This window comes from Musca vetustissima, unplaced genomic scaffold (genome assembly GCF_032173495.1).
Source record: "Musca vetustissima isolate MV318-11 ecotype Yass unplaced genomic scaffold, APGP_CSIRO_Mvet_v1 utg10292, whole genome shotgun sequence".
NCBI classification, from domain to species: domain Eukaryota; kingdom Metazoa; phylum Arthropoda; class Insecta; order Diptera; family Muscidae; genus Musca; species Musca vetustissima.
In genome coordinates, this window is record NW_026880106.1 from 100,151 (window position 1) to 116,621 (window position 16,471).

The window sequence follows — 16,471 nt, forward strand, 5'->3', positions numbered from 1 at the left end:
TACAACAGAACCATATTCTAAATTAGGTCTAACAAGAGACGTAAATAGTTGTTTCGTTATACAGAATTTTTCGGTTAATTGCACATCAAAATTTGGACACATTTTTGTTCAATTAAGCGAAGAACCAATTATCCGATCCCGCTTAATTGAGTAGTTTGTTCAATTACAGTAATCACGTATAATTGAGACTACTAATGATTTAAAAATATCCAATATCGAAGAAAATAGTAATGGTGTTTTTACACGATATGTATTTTACATATGTGCTGTCACTTATTTCATCCATATGTAATTCCTTATGTGTGTGAAAATTAGCGGCGTACACAAAACATTAATTTTTGTGTCCAAATCGGCATATGTATTTTACATATGACATAACCGATAAACAAAAAAATCACTTTAATTTTTTCTTAAATCAACATCTTTTTTTATTAAACACCTACAAACGAAATACAGTATTTTTCGGTTAATTGAACCTACGGTTAATTGGTTTCCACGCTTAATTGAACCACATGATGGGTCAAAAATATTGCATTTCAAAGTAAGCGGGTTCGGATAATTGGTTCCTCGGTTAATTGAACAAAAATTTGTGCAAATTTTGATGTGCAATTAACCGAAAAATACTGTAATAATTTGTAATTGTTGCCTTTTCATCCTTTTCTTTGACTTGCAATTGAAATATTTTCTTCCAACAATGTGTTTCAATCAAACAGCTGATTTCCTTATGTTTCACATACGAAAATAGAGCGCGTCCTATTCGGAAAAAAATACATATGTAATTGCATATCGTTTTGACACATTGAAATTTCCGTATGTTTCACATGACGAGTTCGATTTCCATATGCAAAAAAGTGACAGCACATATGTAAAATACATATCGTGTAAAAACACCATAAAATCGAGTAGATTCTTGCAGTACGGGAACAGACCAATAGTAATGTCTTATCGAAGAAGAATTTCTAGAAAAACACATATGTTTACATTTATTTAAATTCATGTCAATATAATTTATGCTGCACCATTGAAATATGCTATTTAACACTAGAACGCCGAAGGCGGTCATTTTGACCGCTTTCCAATTTCAAGTACAAAAGCAACAGTGCATTTAATGACACTTTTATTTTAAATTTGGTGATTTTTTTATAATAAACGTAATTCTATGAGATACAAAAAGTCACCAAATTTAAAAAAAAGTGTCATTAAATGCACAGTTGCTTTTTTACTTGAAATTGGAAAGCGGTCAAAATGACCGCCTTCGGCGTTCTAGTGTTAAATCATGCTGGAGTAAATCAGCTAGCTTTTCAGAATGATGGGTAATGAACAACTTGACATCATCTGCATACATTAGCAATTTGGAATGCGATACAGAATTTGGCAAATCATTTACGAACAATAGAAACAGAATAGGGCCTAGGGGACTTCCTTGCGGAACACCTGATGGAACATTAATCGATTTTGAAAGACATCCCTGTAAGTAAGATGAAATCCAATTTACCAAATTTATACAAAAGCCAATATGATTTAATTTATAAAGTAAAAGTTCATGGTTAACCCTATCAAAAGCTTTACTAAAGTCTGTATAAATTGTATCGGTTTGTTTACGCTGAACAAACCCCTTAGTCACAGCAGAAGTAAAGTGTATAAGATTGGTAATAGTTAAAAGACCACTACGAAAACCATGTTGATATGGACTTAACAAGGGTTGAATTTTGTGTGAAATTACAGTAGTAATTAACTTTTCGAACAATTTTGGAATATCACTTAATTTAGCGATTCCTCTATAATTCGAGACATTTGTTAGACTACCAGATTTGTGTAAGGGTATTATATAAAACTTCTTCCAACAAGTAGGAACATAGCCATATCTAAGGGAATAATTAAATAATAACGTTAGAGGTAATGCTAATGTATCTGAACAATATTTTAGAATTATGCTGGCTATACCGTCAGGGCTTGGACATTTAATAGGTTTTAAACTACGTAGATTTTTAGAGACCTCTCGACTTGCATACATTCTGCAATTTCGGAGTTTTTCGAAAATTCTTGGTTATCAGTAGTGTTGGCGGTTTATTAGGGATACCATTTGTATTTTGTTTTTGCAAAATAGTCAGGCTGAATCCCAGTTTGTTGTTTTTATAAAAAAACAACTATTTATTAGTGGGGAATGTATGGCATTGTTTGCCGAGGGGTAAGGCAGGGAAGACTATAGTTTCGGATCACGCCACTGATCCTCATCAGTTCCCTTAGTTTTTTGTTGGAGAATATCCCCAGAAGCTATTGCTTCTATACAAAAAACCTTTCATACCCAAATGTCTCTTGTAACAAAGCGAAGTACTTAGCTGACCAACGACATAAACTGCATGAGAATTTCGCTGGAGCCTCACTTCGAGGTTAACAAGGCATTTACAAGCAATACCACACCTTTCCCACTGTTGTGTGTTGTCACATCGCGACAAATGCACACAACGACTTTGTTGGTGTTGCTAGTTTACAGCAACAAACAAAACAGTTTAACCGTGCCTGCGTCTACAACTTCAGTAGTGTTGGCGGTTTATTTGGGATACCATTTGTATTTTGTTTTTGCAAAATAGTCAGGCTGAATCCCAGTTTGTTGTTTTTATAAAAAACAACTATTTATTAGTGGGGAATGTATGGCATTGTTTGCCGAGGGGTAAGGCAGGGAAGACTATAGTTTCGGATCACGCCACTGATCCTCATCATGTGATGTGACAACACACAACAGTGGGAAAGGTGTGGTATTGTTTGACAACACACAACAGTGGGAAAGGTGTGGTATTGTTTGTAAATTCCTTGTTAACCTCGAAGTGAGGCTCCAGCGAAATTCTCATGCAGTTTATGTCGTTGGACAGCTAAGTACTTCGCTTTGTTACAAGAGACATTTGGCTTCTGGGGAGAATATCCCAACAAAAAACTAAGGGAACTGATGAGGATCAGTGGCGTGATCCGAAACTATAGTCTTCCCTGCCTTACCCCTCGGCAAACAATGCCATACATTCCGCACTAATAAATAGTTGTTTTTTATAAAAACAACAAACTGGGATTCAGCCTGACTATTTTGCAAAAACAAAATTCTTGGTTATTCTATTTTAAAATAGTAGGCTTAGAAGAAACTTTTCTTTTTAGATTAACAAATTCATAAAATGACTTTGGATTGGATTTAAAATTATCCTTAATCTTGTTAAGGTAAAGATTATACAGCCTTCGGGATTCTATTGATCTAGCAACAGAATAGTTGGCATAGTCTATAGAGGAACCAGATTTTTTATATCTTCTAAAAAGTTTATTTTTTGAGTTTTTTATACTTAACAATGCACGTGAATTCCATGGATGCCTATCAGAGTTTCTAGTTCTAACTGTAATAACACATTAAGAAATAAATTTGTTTAGAGTAACATAAAATTTATCTATTGTAAGCTCGAGATCAATAGGACTCTTACAAAAGCATATAGAGGTCCAATTTACAGATGAGATAAGTGAGTTGAGTTTGCAAAAGTTCGTTTTTTTATATTTAAAAGTAGTTTTTAATGAGTTTGATGAATTGTCAGAAATTAAATAATTATGTATCATGGATTTTGGAGTTGGTTGATAGTTATCTTCAGGAATAAAAATAGGAGGTATTCTATCTAATTCAAAATATGGTGTATGATTTACGAAAACTAGATCAAGAATTTTCTCATAGTTATTTACTATATTATTTATTTGTTGGAGATTAAGCCTCATAATCGACTAATAATTTCAGAAGTAAATTGATTTAAATTTATGTCAGATGTCAATGGAGTAAGAGCTTCAGACTCTGGCAATGAAAGCCACTTCATAGATGGCATATTAAAATCGCCAAGAACTAATATTCGGTCTCAATCATTCATATTGTTACGAATATAACTTTAGATTTAAGTTAATTTAGATGAATTCCGTTAATTTAAGAATTTGAATTGTAACGTAAATTTCTACTACGCAGTTTATTTGAATAACTTCACAACAACAACCACTGTATAGATTTTTCTACATCCTTCCATTTCCTCTTTCATTTTCTATTTTGTTATTGTCGTACAATTCTGGTTAAACGTCATTCCTCTTTCTTTGTTATTCCCTCGCCTGTATATGTGTTGTTGTTATTCCTCTTTCTTTGTTATTCCCTCGCCTGTATGTGTGTTCTTGTTATTGTAAGTTTGTTTACTCAAGTTTGTTGTTGTTATTGTTCACTCAGTAAGTTTGTTGTTGTTATTGTTACTCAATGTGTTTGTTGCATTGGTAGATTGTTCGTGATCTAGGTGTTACCAGATCGTCTAGAAACTTCTGTAGCGACAGGCAGGGCTCATATAAATAGAGGGAATGGAAAGGCAGTGAGTCAGTTGTGAATCAGATCGCGAATTGAAACCGTCGTGTAAAGTAAAGTGCAAAGTAAAGTTGTGTGAATAAAGTCATTGTAATAATCGTAATCTGAACGAACCCGCGTTTTATTTGGTACGAACTGTATCGGGAAATAAAACAACGTCTACACGGGATTTAGTAAAAATCCAAGAACGTAACAATTGGTGTCAGAAGTGGGATTACGATAATACTACGATGAAGTTTAAGGATCTACGAGTGGAAGATTTGAAGAAGGAGCTCAATAAATTGGAATTGTCGTCTACTGGCAACAAGGCTGAACTACAAAAACGTCTGTTGGATGAGTTCGAGCGCCGTGGTATGAACATCGATACATATGAGTTTGACAGTAAGGATGAAGTGGATTTATCGGAAATGGGCGAATCCAACGGTGGAGAAGTCTCGTCAGTAGCTGCCAGGGGTGACGATTTCAGAGAAATGCTGGCTAAAATGTTTGAGGAAAATTCCAGAATGTTAGTAGAAAACACAAGACGAATGTTCGAACAGAATTCCAGAAAATTAGAGGAACTCAAGGCGGAGAATTGTAGAATGTTTGACGAAAATTCGAGAGTAATGAACGAGAAACTCGAGAACATTACAGAAATTATTGGAAGGAGAGTGGAAACCGTGGAGGTCCAAATTAAAGAGTTGGATAAGAAAGTGCAGTCGGTCGACGAGAAGATTCTGTCTGTGGATGAGAAATTTCTGGCCCACGACCACAGGTTTACGAATCTGGAGAAGAAAATTTCGGAACTGGAAATCAAAGGTGGTCCGGTGCAAGTTCCTGATAACACGCTAAAAATCAAACCTCCTGTATTCGACGGCTCTACGTCATTCAATGTTTTCAAGTTACAGTTCGAGACAGTGGCTTCTAGAAATTCGTGGAACGACAGCGACAAAGCGGTTGCACTACTTCTGGCATTGAAGGGCAGTGCTGCTGATGTTATACAGAGCATTCCTGTCGCTTCTAGGAACAACTATGAAGATGTTATTGCTGCACTGGAACGTAAGTACGGTGGCGAACATAAACAAAACATCTACCTTATGGAATTAAGGGGAAGAGTGCAGAGGGCAAACGAGACGTTACAAGACTTTGCAGCTGAGGTGGAACGTTTGGTGCTAATGGCGTATCCAGGAGAGAATCACCCATTGCTGGACCGTATGAAAATCGAAACCTTTGTGAAGGGCATACGTGACCCTGAGATTAAATGTGGAACATATGCGTCACCAAAAGCGTCATTTGCCGAAACCGTGTCGTTTGCCCTTGCCCAAGAGACGGCAAGAATGATTGTTAAGCCCCAGACCCACAAGATTAGCCAACTGGAGACCGAATGTTGCGAACACAAATCTCTCGTTAACTTGATCAAGGACGCCATGAGGCGGGTAATAGAGGAAACAAAGTTTGTAGGGATGACTAAGCACAGGGTTAGATGCTACAACTGCGATAAAGCAGGTCATATTGCGCGCGAATGCAGAGCTAAGCGCAAACGATCCAGGTCATCGTCACCACCTCCAACGAAAGATGGTAGAAGAATGGCTCAACAGTCCACCAATGAGTCACCGTTAAACAGAATCGAGCACAGAGAAGGCGGAAAACACGGTAATGCTGATGCCCTGTCTCGTCGGCCATGCAAGGTAGAGTACAGGCACTGCTCAAAGGCTGAGTGCAAAGAGAATATCGTGGATGTCCGACGATTGCAGTTTGAGTCGGGAGAAGATTGGTCGACGGAACAACGAAGGGATCCCATTCTGGGCAAAATAATTTCGGCCATTGAAACGGGCAAGCGACCTAGTCGTAAAGAAATTACCTCCGGAAGCCCTCTTTTAAAATCCTATTGGGCCCAGTGGGACAGTCTACTTATAAAAGATGGCTGCCTATATCGCAAATGGGAAAGTGAGGACGGTAAATCTCACCGGAACTTGATCGTCGTCCCAGACTCCAAAATAAGAGATGTCTTGTCGGAGTTTCACGATGGGCCAAGTGGAGGACATCTTGGCATAGCAAAGACCGCTGAAAAGGTAAAGCAGAGATTCTACTGGGTCGGCTGTCAAAAATCCATTGCCGACTGGATCGCCAATTGTGAAAGGTGCATAAAAGCTAAAGGTCCAACACGGAAGAGTCGAGGCTACATGCAGCAGTATAATTCAGGAGCCCCTTTTGAAAGAATCGCAATGGATGTAGCTGGACCGTTCCCCACAAGCGACTCTGGGAACCGTTATGTCTTAGTGGTCATGGATTACTTCAGTAAATGGCCGGAGGTTTATGCTATCCCAAATCAAGAAGCCAGGACAATTGTGGATGTGTTCAGCAAAAATTGGATTTGTCGCTATGGTGTTCCATCTGAGGTTCATTCCGATCAAGGTAGGAATTTTGAATCAGCGATCTTCAAGGAAATGTGTGACTCCTACGGAATTAAGAAAACCAGAACGACGCCCCTACATCCACAATCAGATGGCATGGTGGAAAGATTCAATCGCACCCTTGAAGAACATCTACGGAAAGTGGTGGACAGTGGCCAACGAGACTGGGATGAGCATATTCCAAAGTTTTTATTGGCTTATAGATCGGCCATTCATGATTCCACATCCCGGACCCCAGCCAAAGTTCTGTTCGGAAATGAATTAAAGCTACCTGGCGATTTGATATTCGGTGCTACCCCAAACGATGATGTGAACCAAGATGAAGACATTCAAAACTCTTTCAGTAAAGTCCACAATGCAGTCCGACATCGAATAAAAATGGTTAGCAACCGCATGAAGGCAAGGTACGATCGAGCGGCAAATACCGATGGGTTTCAAGAAGGGCAACTGGTACTATTGTTCAACCCACAACGAAAGAAAGGACTATGCCCCAAATTGCAAACGCACTGGGAAGGACCCTACAAGATTGTCACGAAAATAAATGACGTCGTTTATCGCATCCAGAGGAGCGACAGTCCCAGGTCGAAGATGAAAGTTGTACATTTGGAGCGGCTGACCCCCTACGGAACGGGAACTGTGCCTATTCGGGACGAACAGGCTTAAGCGGGGGGCAATGTTACGAATATAACTTTAGATTTAAGTTAATTTAGATGAATTCCGTTAATTTAAGAATTTGAATTGTAACGTAAATTTCTACTACGCAGTTTATTTGAATAACTTCACAACAACAACCACTGTATAGATTTTTCTACATCCTTCCATTTCCTCTTTCATTTTCTATTTTGTTATTGTCGTACAATTCTTGTTAAACGTCATTCCTCTTTCTTTGTTATTCCCTCGCCTGTATATGTGTTGTTGTTATTCCTCTTTCTTTGTTATTCCCTCGCCTGTATGTGTGTTCTTGTTATTGTAAGTTTGTTTACTCAAGTTTGTTGTTGTTATTGTTCACTCAGTAAGTTTGTTGTTGTTATTGTTACTCAATGTGTTTGTTGCATTGGTAGATTGTTCGTGATCTAGGTGTTACCAGATCGTCTAGAAACTTCTGTAGCGACAGGCAGGGCTCATATAAATAGAGGGAATGGAAAGGCAGTGAGTCAGTTGTGAATCAGATCGCGAATTGAAACCGTCGTGTAAAGTAAAGTGCAAAGTAAAGTTGTGTGAATAAAGTCATTGTAATAATCGTAATCTGAACGAACCCGCGTTTTATTTGGTACGAACTGTATCGGGAAATAAAACAACGTCTACACGGGATTTAGTAAAAATCCAAGAACGTAACAATATTATTAATTATGGATTGTATTCCTAATATATGCTGATTATAAATATATATGCTGATTATAAAATTTACCCAATTCAATGGATATGCCGAGAAATTCTATATCAGTTAAATGATTTAATTGAATTACATTAGGGGAATATTTGGCGTCGACTGCTATAAGGACACCACAACCCCTTTTATTTATCCGATCTTTTCTAAAAATTTGATATTTTGAACTTAGAGTTTCACTATTAAGCACAGATGTTTTAAGCCAAGATTCAGAAAATACTATAATATTATAATCAAAACCATGGCTATCAGTATATAAACGAGTTAACTTTCTATGTAACTCTCTCACATTCTGGTAGCAAATATTAAGGAAATTATTTAGTTTTTTGAAGTCGTTTCTGGTTTACGAGGCAATCGAGCCAAATTTTCTGTCATTTCTAGAAATTATTTTACGAATGATCTAGCAGGCCAAAAATCTCCCGAGATCAATTTTGTAAATATATCTTCATGTATTAATATTTTAAATGAAGACCTACTCTCTGAATAAACTGATCGAAGCTTAAAGCATCGTAAAAAGTAACTTCCCTCAATTTTTGATTTAATATAATAATTTATATCATCAGCCGTAGTATCTGGTGCAAGCCTAGATACAAATACCATTTTCATGGCTGGAACCGTTACTAATGGTCTTTGGGAAGTTTGTGGGATTATACCAGTTGAAGCCACGGGATCAGCCACTAAAGACGCATCAGATAAAGGAAGTGATAACTCCTTTATTCCATGAGTAGTTGTCTCCAATCTGGGGATAGCAACACTCATGGTTTTAGGGGTTATTGTTCCTTCCGATGTATCCTTTCTTCTGTAGCTGCATCCGTCACAACACTAACATACGACTGGCCACGAACAGATTCAGTTGTATCTATGACACTTTCAGAAACTGTTCGTGATACAGTACTCCCAGCAGAAACCAAGGCTTTACGACTAGGCAAAGTTTTACCTGGTGCCTTTTTCGTAGATCTTTTGCGTTTTTGTCCAGAAACTGATGGCGATGACACAAACTCATCAAGATCTTGGTACTTCTCGAACATTGAAGAAAATTTTTCAAATCAAACTTTACTTTTTACTAATTAATGATGTTGGAAATAAAAAACATCTGGGATTTCTATTCCTTAAATTTTTTACAAAAGCCAAGTGTTGGCAACTCTGTAATGACAACTAAACAAAAAGAAAGAAGAGAAAAAAAAATTATGTTACAACAACTAAAAAAGTAATGTAACAAGAGGAACACACAGGCAATGAAACAAAAAAAAGATGACTATTATAATTAGACTGAAAAAATACAATTATTTTAGCACTACAATTATATTTATTTTAGCACTGACTATTATAATTAGACTGAAAAAATACAATTATTTTAGCACTAATCAAAAATGATTTAACACACCAATTAGTACAATATGCACAAAATTACACTTTCAAACACTTTTTAATACACAGACTCTTATTTTATCACAAAATATTAATATTTTTTTAAAAAGGTTACGGAGCACAATAAAATTGATCAACAATCACGACAGGGTTGCCAATTTTATTTTGCAGAGGTATGTCAAAACAGTTGGGCAGCAGTTTTACTTTTTTGCTTGGCTGTAAATTGTTATTTGAAATATATTTCTTTATAATTACAAATCACATACCAACTCCTTTCACGTAAAGGTGTTCATTTTTGTTACTTTGAAATTAATTGTTATGTCGCTTTTTGATGTATGTAGTAAAACACCATGAATCGTTTTCGGCGTTAAAAGTTCGCCATTAATAATTAGCCCTGTATCAAGATAGTGATTTGTATAAGTTTCAATAAGTGTTGTACGTCGTAGAATACAAAAAAGTGTTCGGTGGGATTTGCAGGATTTGAAAACCAAGGTTTTTCTATATTGAAATACAATAAAATGTATTTATGTTGTAGGATAATGCAATATCAGCCATATCAGATACAATACCAACTACGGGGTACTCTGCGTTATACAATTCCGTTATTATATAGGGAAGGATGGTTCGTCACCTGAAAATCAAATTTGTAAAACACAGATTGCTTCCATGATTTTTAATCATGTCATGTATAGCAAGGACGCATATTTTTTCATCTTCCGTCATTTCTATTGATTGTTTCATTAGATCAACGGACGCTTGTATAATTCCTTCCTTTAATTTGTTTGCTCCAGCGATATAAAGTAGTTTCGTGAGTAACTTTTGTAAATAAACTTTGTTATACAAATGCCTGTATCCTCGAGGTCCAGCTGCATGCAAGCATAAGCTACTTAAAATAACTTCCCATTTCCAGTTATATCTTCGAGGAAACAGTTTTTTATTTGATTTTTAGTAAATATCCATGGCATAATTATACAAGGTAGTTTCACGCAGTCGTATGTTTCCAACTTTTTCATAAATTTGCCTTTGACAGTATTTAGCTTTCAAAATTTAAATGAAAATATCTTCCTTCGAAATGTACACATATCATGTGTTCAGTGGCAACAAATTCTAAATAATTCATATTTAAAAATATTTTAAAGTTACCTGCCACTAAAACTTATAAATATAGGTTGTAACAACCATGGTTAAATATTGAGATCAATGTTCAGGTTTAGAAAATATATTTTCTTTAATTTATTGAAAATATGCCAATCGACATCCATAAAATGTAAGGAATTTTCCATATTATTTCAAAAAATGTTTTTCTTTAAATTTTGTGTTTCATAACAGTCTTACCTAAAATTCAACTAGCTCGTTCGACGTTTTTCACCACAAAAGTAGAAAACATGTATTTATATGAATGTTACCGAAATACGTCGACGTACGAATTTTTAAACTTGAAAAAATTCTATGACAGAACATAGTTTTGTTTTTTTTTTTTCTTTTGTTGAAAAAAGAAACAATATATAAGGAAATATAATTTTTTCAAAAATAGGTATATGAAATATTGGAACACATTTTATAATTTCTTAAATTTATTTCGCGATTTTGTGTAGTTCCCTAAGATAAATGGATTCGACGTATTTGGGTAATACGCCGTACAAAACATTTTGCCATAGTGGGGAAGTAGAATATTTTTGTACACTTCGATGAATTTTAGGTAACGTTGTATGAAATTCAAGGGATAGAAATTCCAGAAAGTTCATAAATTAAATTTAAAAATAATAATAATATTTAAAATGGTTTGTCCTTATGAATTATGTAACATTTCTGTAGATGATGAGTTGTGTGTTACTTGCTGGTTTTGCCTTAATCAATGGCACGTTAAATGTGCTCGAATTAATGCAAAAGTAGTAAACACAATTAGGGATAATGTTGGTGTCCGTTGGTGCTGTGTCCACTGTCGAAAACTCTCAGCCGATTTTTATAACATTGTAAAAGACTTGCAGTCGGAGCTTGGTTCGATAAAAATGGAATTCACATCGTTATCAAAACGTTTCGAGAATTATTCCAATTTGTTCGAAAAGTACCAAGAGCTTGATGAATTTGTATCATCACCGTCTGTGCCTAGAGAGCTGAAATATTGCCAAAAAGCTAAATATGTTTCTTAATGTTTGCTATCAGAATGTAAGAGGGCTAAACACAAAATTACCGATTATTCTGATAGCCTTGGTTTTAATTATGATGTTATAGTATTTTCTGAAACTTGGTTTAAAGCATCCGTGTTAAATAGTGAAATTTTGTGTTCTAAATATCAAATATTTAGAAAAGATAGAGTTGTTATAAAAAGGTGGTGGCGGTGGTGTTTTAATATCGAATTTATTTGCATATTGAATTAGAGAATTTTAAATTATTTGTGACCTGCTCATATAATAAAATGAACTTCCAAAAGCTAAATGCACTTATCTCAACCTAATTATTTACTTGTTAGAGTCATAGTGATCTAGAATTATCAGTAAATTCCTAAATAAATTATCAGTGAAATCCTAAATAAATTTATTCTAGAATGTGTTGCCACTGTTAGAGTTAGAATCTCGGAAAGATATCCATGGGTCACATCTGGGCTTTGAAGTATTAAAAATTATAAAAATAATATTTTTAAAAAATATAAAAAATTAAGTTACTCTATAGATTATGCTAAATATGATGTTGCAACGTCTAAATACACGACAGAGTCCCGAAAACTTTACAATCTTTATTTAAACAAGATTAAACATAACTTCAAATCCAATCCTAAATCTTTTTATGACTTTGTTAATATAAAAAGAATAGCTACGTCAAAGCCCACAATTTTGAAATTCAATAATCAGACATTTGAGAAAAACTCTGAAATTTCAGAGTGCTTTGCAAATTTTTTCGCTACAACATATTCATATTCAACTGTCCAAATAAAGACACAAATAGTTATAAATTATCGACGATAGATCAAATATCTATGCTAGGGTAAAGTAAATCGACTTTCGACTTTTTATATTGAAAAGTCTAAAAGTCGACATTTGATCTATGAGAAAATCGTAAAGTCGACTTTTCAAGATCGACTTTCGATTTTCTTCATAAATACTTTTTATCACAAAGCACAAATTGCCTAAAAATTTCACTTTCCGGAACTTTACTTTATTTGTTCACAATAATTCATATAAAAAATCAAATTTTTAGTCGATTTTGCAGAAGTCAGTAAAAGTCGAAAATCGATTTTGAGCAGTTTTGACAAAATCGAAAGATCGAAAAGTCGACTTTTTAGTCAAAGGCAAAAATCGAAAAGTCTAAAAGTCGACTTTTGCGCTCGACTACGCATCCCTAATCTATGCCTTTTTTACAAAGACAATATGTTTCTAAAAATCTACGTTCTCTAAGAATAATTAAAACTAGCATAATTATGAAGTACTGTTCAGATACATTAGCTATCCCTATTGTAACGCTATTGTATAATTATTCCCTGAAATATAGTCATTTTCCTACCTTCTGGAAGAAATCCTATATAGTTCCTTTACACAAATCTGGTAGCTTAACTAATGTCTCAAATTATAGAGGAATTGCTAAATTAAGTGCAATTCCAAAATTATTCGAAAAATTAATTACTGATGTCATTTCTCATAAAGTTCAGCCAATCTTAAGTCCATATCAACATAGTTTTCGTAGTGGCCTCTCAACCATTACCAATCTTATTCAATTTTCCTCAACCATCATTAAACCGATACAATTTACACTGACTGACTGAAATTTAGTTAAATTGATATCATCTTATTTGCAAAATAGATCACAGGTAGTTTTGTTTGATGATTGACTCTCCAAATCCATTAATGTTTCTTCCGCTGTTCCCCAAGGAAGTCATTTAGGCCCACTCCCTTTTCTTCAATTTATAAATGATTTTCCAAATGCAATAATCCATTCCAAGTTGCTAATGTATGCAGACGATGTCAAATTGTTTATCACCAATAACTCTATGAAGCAAGCTGATTTACTTCAAAATGATTTAAATAGACTTTTTCAATGGTGCGAATTAAACTGTATGGATTTAAACCTAAACAAATGTAAGCATATGTGTTTTTCCAGATTAACAAGGCAATACAATATTAATGGTACTGTTTTATCAACTGTAGATTCATTTGTTGATCTTGGTATTTTAATGGATCCAAAATTAAATTTTAATAATCATGTAATTTCTATGGTAAACAAAGCCCACGGTGTCTTAGGTTTTATAAAACGATGGGCTTTCTCTGATCCTTACATTTCAAAACAACTTTTTACATCTATTGTACGACCTGTTGTATGGGATCCCCAATATACAATATATTCCGATAAAATTGAATCAGTGCAGAAACAATTTTTACTTTTTGCACTGAGAGGTTTAAATTGGAATAGTGACTTTGTATTGCCTTCTTACACTAGCAGGTTAAAATTAATTCAATTGCCTACATTAAAAAGTAGACGTATTATGTTGAACACTATGATGGTAATTAAAATACTAAACGGTAATATACCCTCAGATTCCTAATTTCGTCCATTATAATAAATGTTCCTTTTCGATCCAGTAGATATTATCAACCATTATACGTAGATTTTCATCGCACAAATTATTCTATGGGAGATCCACTGAGTAAAATGTGTATTGACTTCAATTCTGTGTATTCTAAAGTAGACTTTTGCATGCGATCCCTACGAATGGGGAGGTCGCCCCCTCGGTCGGCAGGGGTGGGAACGTTCGATAAAAAAACTGTAGGCAGGTCCTCCTCCAGCTAGTTCGCAAGTTAAGCGAATGCTTAACAAAGCGCCATTTTGTATTTTTTAAGCCCGTAGGCGTGAATAACTCTTTAAATGCTCCTTTAAATTAATTAAAAAGGTTGCCATCATAAAATTCTCAAATGAGACTACCTTTTGTAATTATGCCATGGTAAATATCGGATGTAAAAATTTGATTATATTATTTAATTCTTTTTTTTTTTGTCAATCAGGCTTTCTTTATGTTTCTTATTTGCTAAGGTTCATAGTTGGTTATCGTTTCTCAAATTTTCAATTTCTATTTGCATGGTGCACAACAAAAGTATTGGCCTATAAGAAAGTATTATTACGTTCTTGGATTTTACTTAATCCCGTGTAGACTTTGTTTTATTTCCCAATACAGTTCGTACTAAATAAAACGCGGGTTCTTTCTGATTACGATTATTACAATGATTTTATTGACACAACTTTACTTTGCACTTTTCTTTACTTAACATTTTCAATTCGCGATCTGATTCACAACTGACCAACTGCCTTGCCATTTCCCCTATTTATATGAGCCTTGCCTCGCTACAGAAGTTTCTAGACGATCTGGTAACACCTAGATTACGAGCAATCTACCAATGCAACAAACACATACAAACTTACATTAAGTGAACAATAACAACAACACATATACAGGCGAGGGAGTAACAAAGAAAGAGGAATTAAGCGATCATCAATGATGACGTTTACCAAGAATTGTACGTCAATAACAAAATAGACAATGAAAGAGGAAATGGAAGGATGTAGAAAAATCTATACAGTGGTTGTTGTTGTGAAGTTATTTGAATAAACTGCGTAGTAGAAATTTACGTTACAATTCAAATTCTTAAATTAACGGAATTCATCTAAATTAATTTAAATCTAAAGTTATATTCGTAACAGTATAAAATGAGTTTTTAAAAATGTAGAAGATCGTATACAACCTAGTAAAGGCGAATGATTGACACATACATATACTCCGTTAGATTGACACATGCCTGTCTGGAAGGTCGAAAGAGTTACCGATATAATAGTACGTTTACATTGTACCAGATTTAGTTAACCCAGTGGGTTTTAATTGTCAATTCCTTTGCATATTTGTCAAATAAATCCTCACAAAGTAGGTTAACCCTGCAAAAAGTTCTAATGTAAATGCCGTTTAAGTCTAACTTTCCGAATAATCATTTTAAATCAAGTTGAAAAACATCGGATAAACAACATCGCACAAAAGTAATATTTTTCGAAATCCAGACCACATCGGAAGATGTACATGCACCTAAGAGTTTCCCCTCCCCCAGGTACCACCTCCTTGAATGTTGCTTATGGTGTTTTTACACGATATGTATTTTACATATGTGCTGTCACTTTTTTTACATATGGAAATCGAACTCGTCATGTGAAACATACGGAAATTTCAATGTGTCAAAACGATATGGAATTACATATGTATTTTTTTCGAATAGGACGCGCTCTATTTTCGTATGTGAAACATAAGGAAATCAGCTGTTTGAATGACACACATTTGGTCTGTTCCCGTACTGCAAGAATCTACTCGATTTTACTATTTTCTTCGATATCATAAAGGAAAAAAGTGTTATCGGAGTAAAAAATAGTAGATTCTTGCAGTACGGGAACAGACCAAATGTGTGTCATTCAAACAGCTGATTTCCTTATGTTTCACATACGAAAACAGAGCGCGTCATATTCGGAAAAAAATACATATGTAATTCCATATCGTTTTGACACATTGAAATTTCCATTGAAATTTAATTTAGACACACATAAGGAATTACATATGGATGAAAAAGTGACAGCACATATGTATTTTACATATGTGCTGTCACTTTTTTGCATATGGAAATCGAACTCGTCATGTGAAACATACGGAAATTTCAATGTGTCAAAACGATATGGAATTACATATGTATTTTTTTCAGTACGGGAACATACCAATTGTTGGAAGAAAATATTTCAATTGCAAGTCAAAGAAAATGATGAAAAGGCAACAATTACAAATTTTTATTTCGTTCGTAGGTGTTTAAAAAATATGTTGATTTAAGAAAAATAAAAGTGATTTTTTTGTAAATGTTTAAATGTTTTGACACACATAAGGAATTACATATGGATGAAATAAGTGACAGCACATATGTAAAATACATATCGTGTAAAAACACCATAAGATTT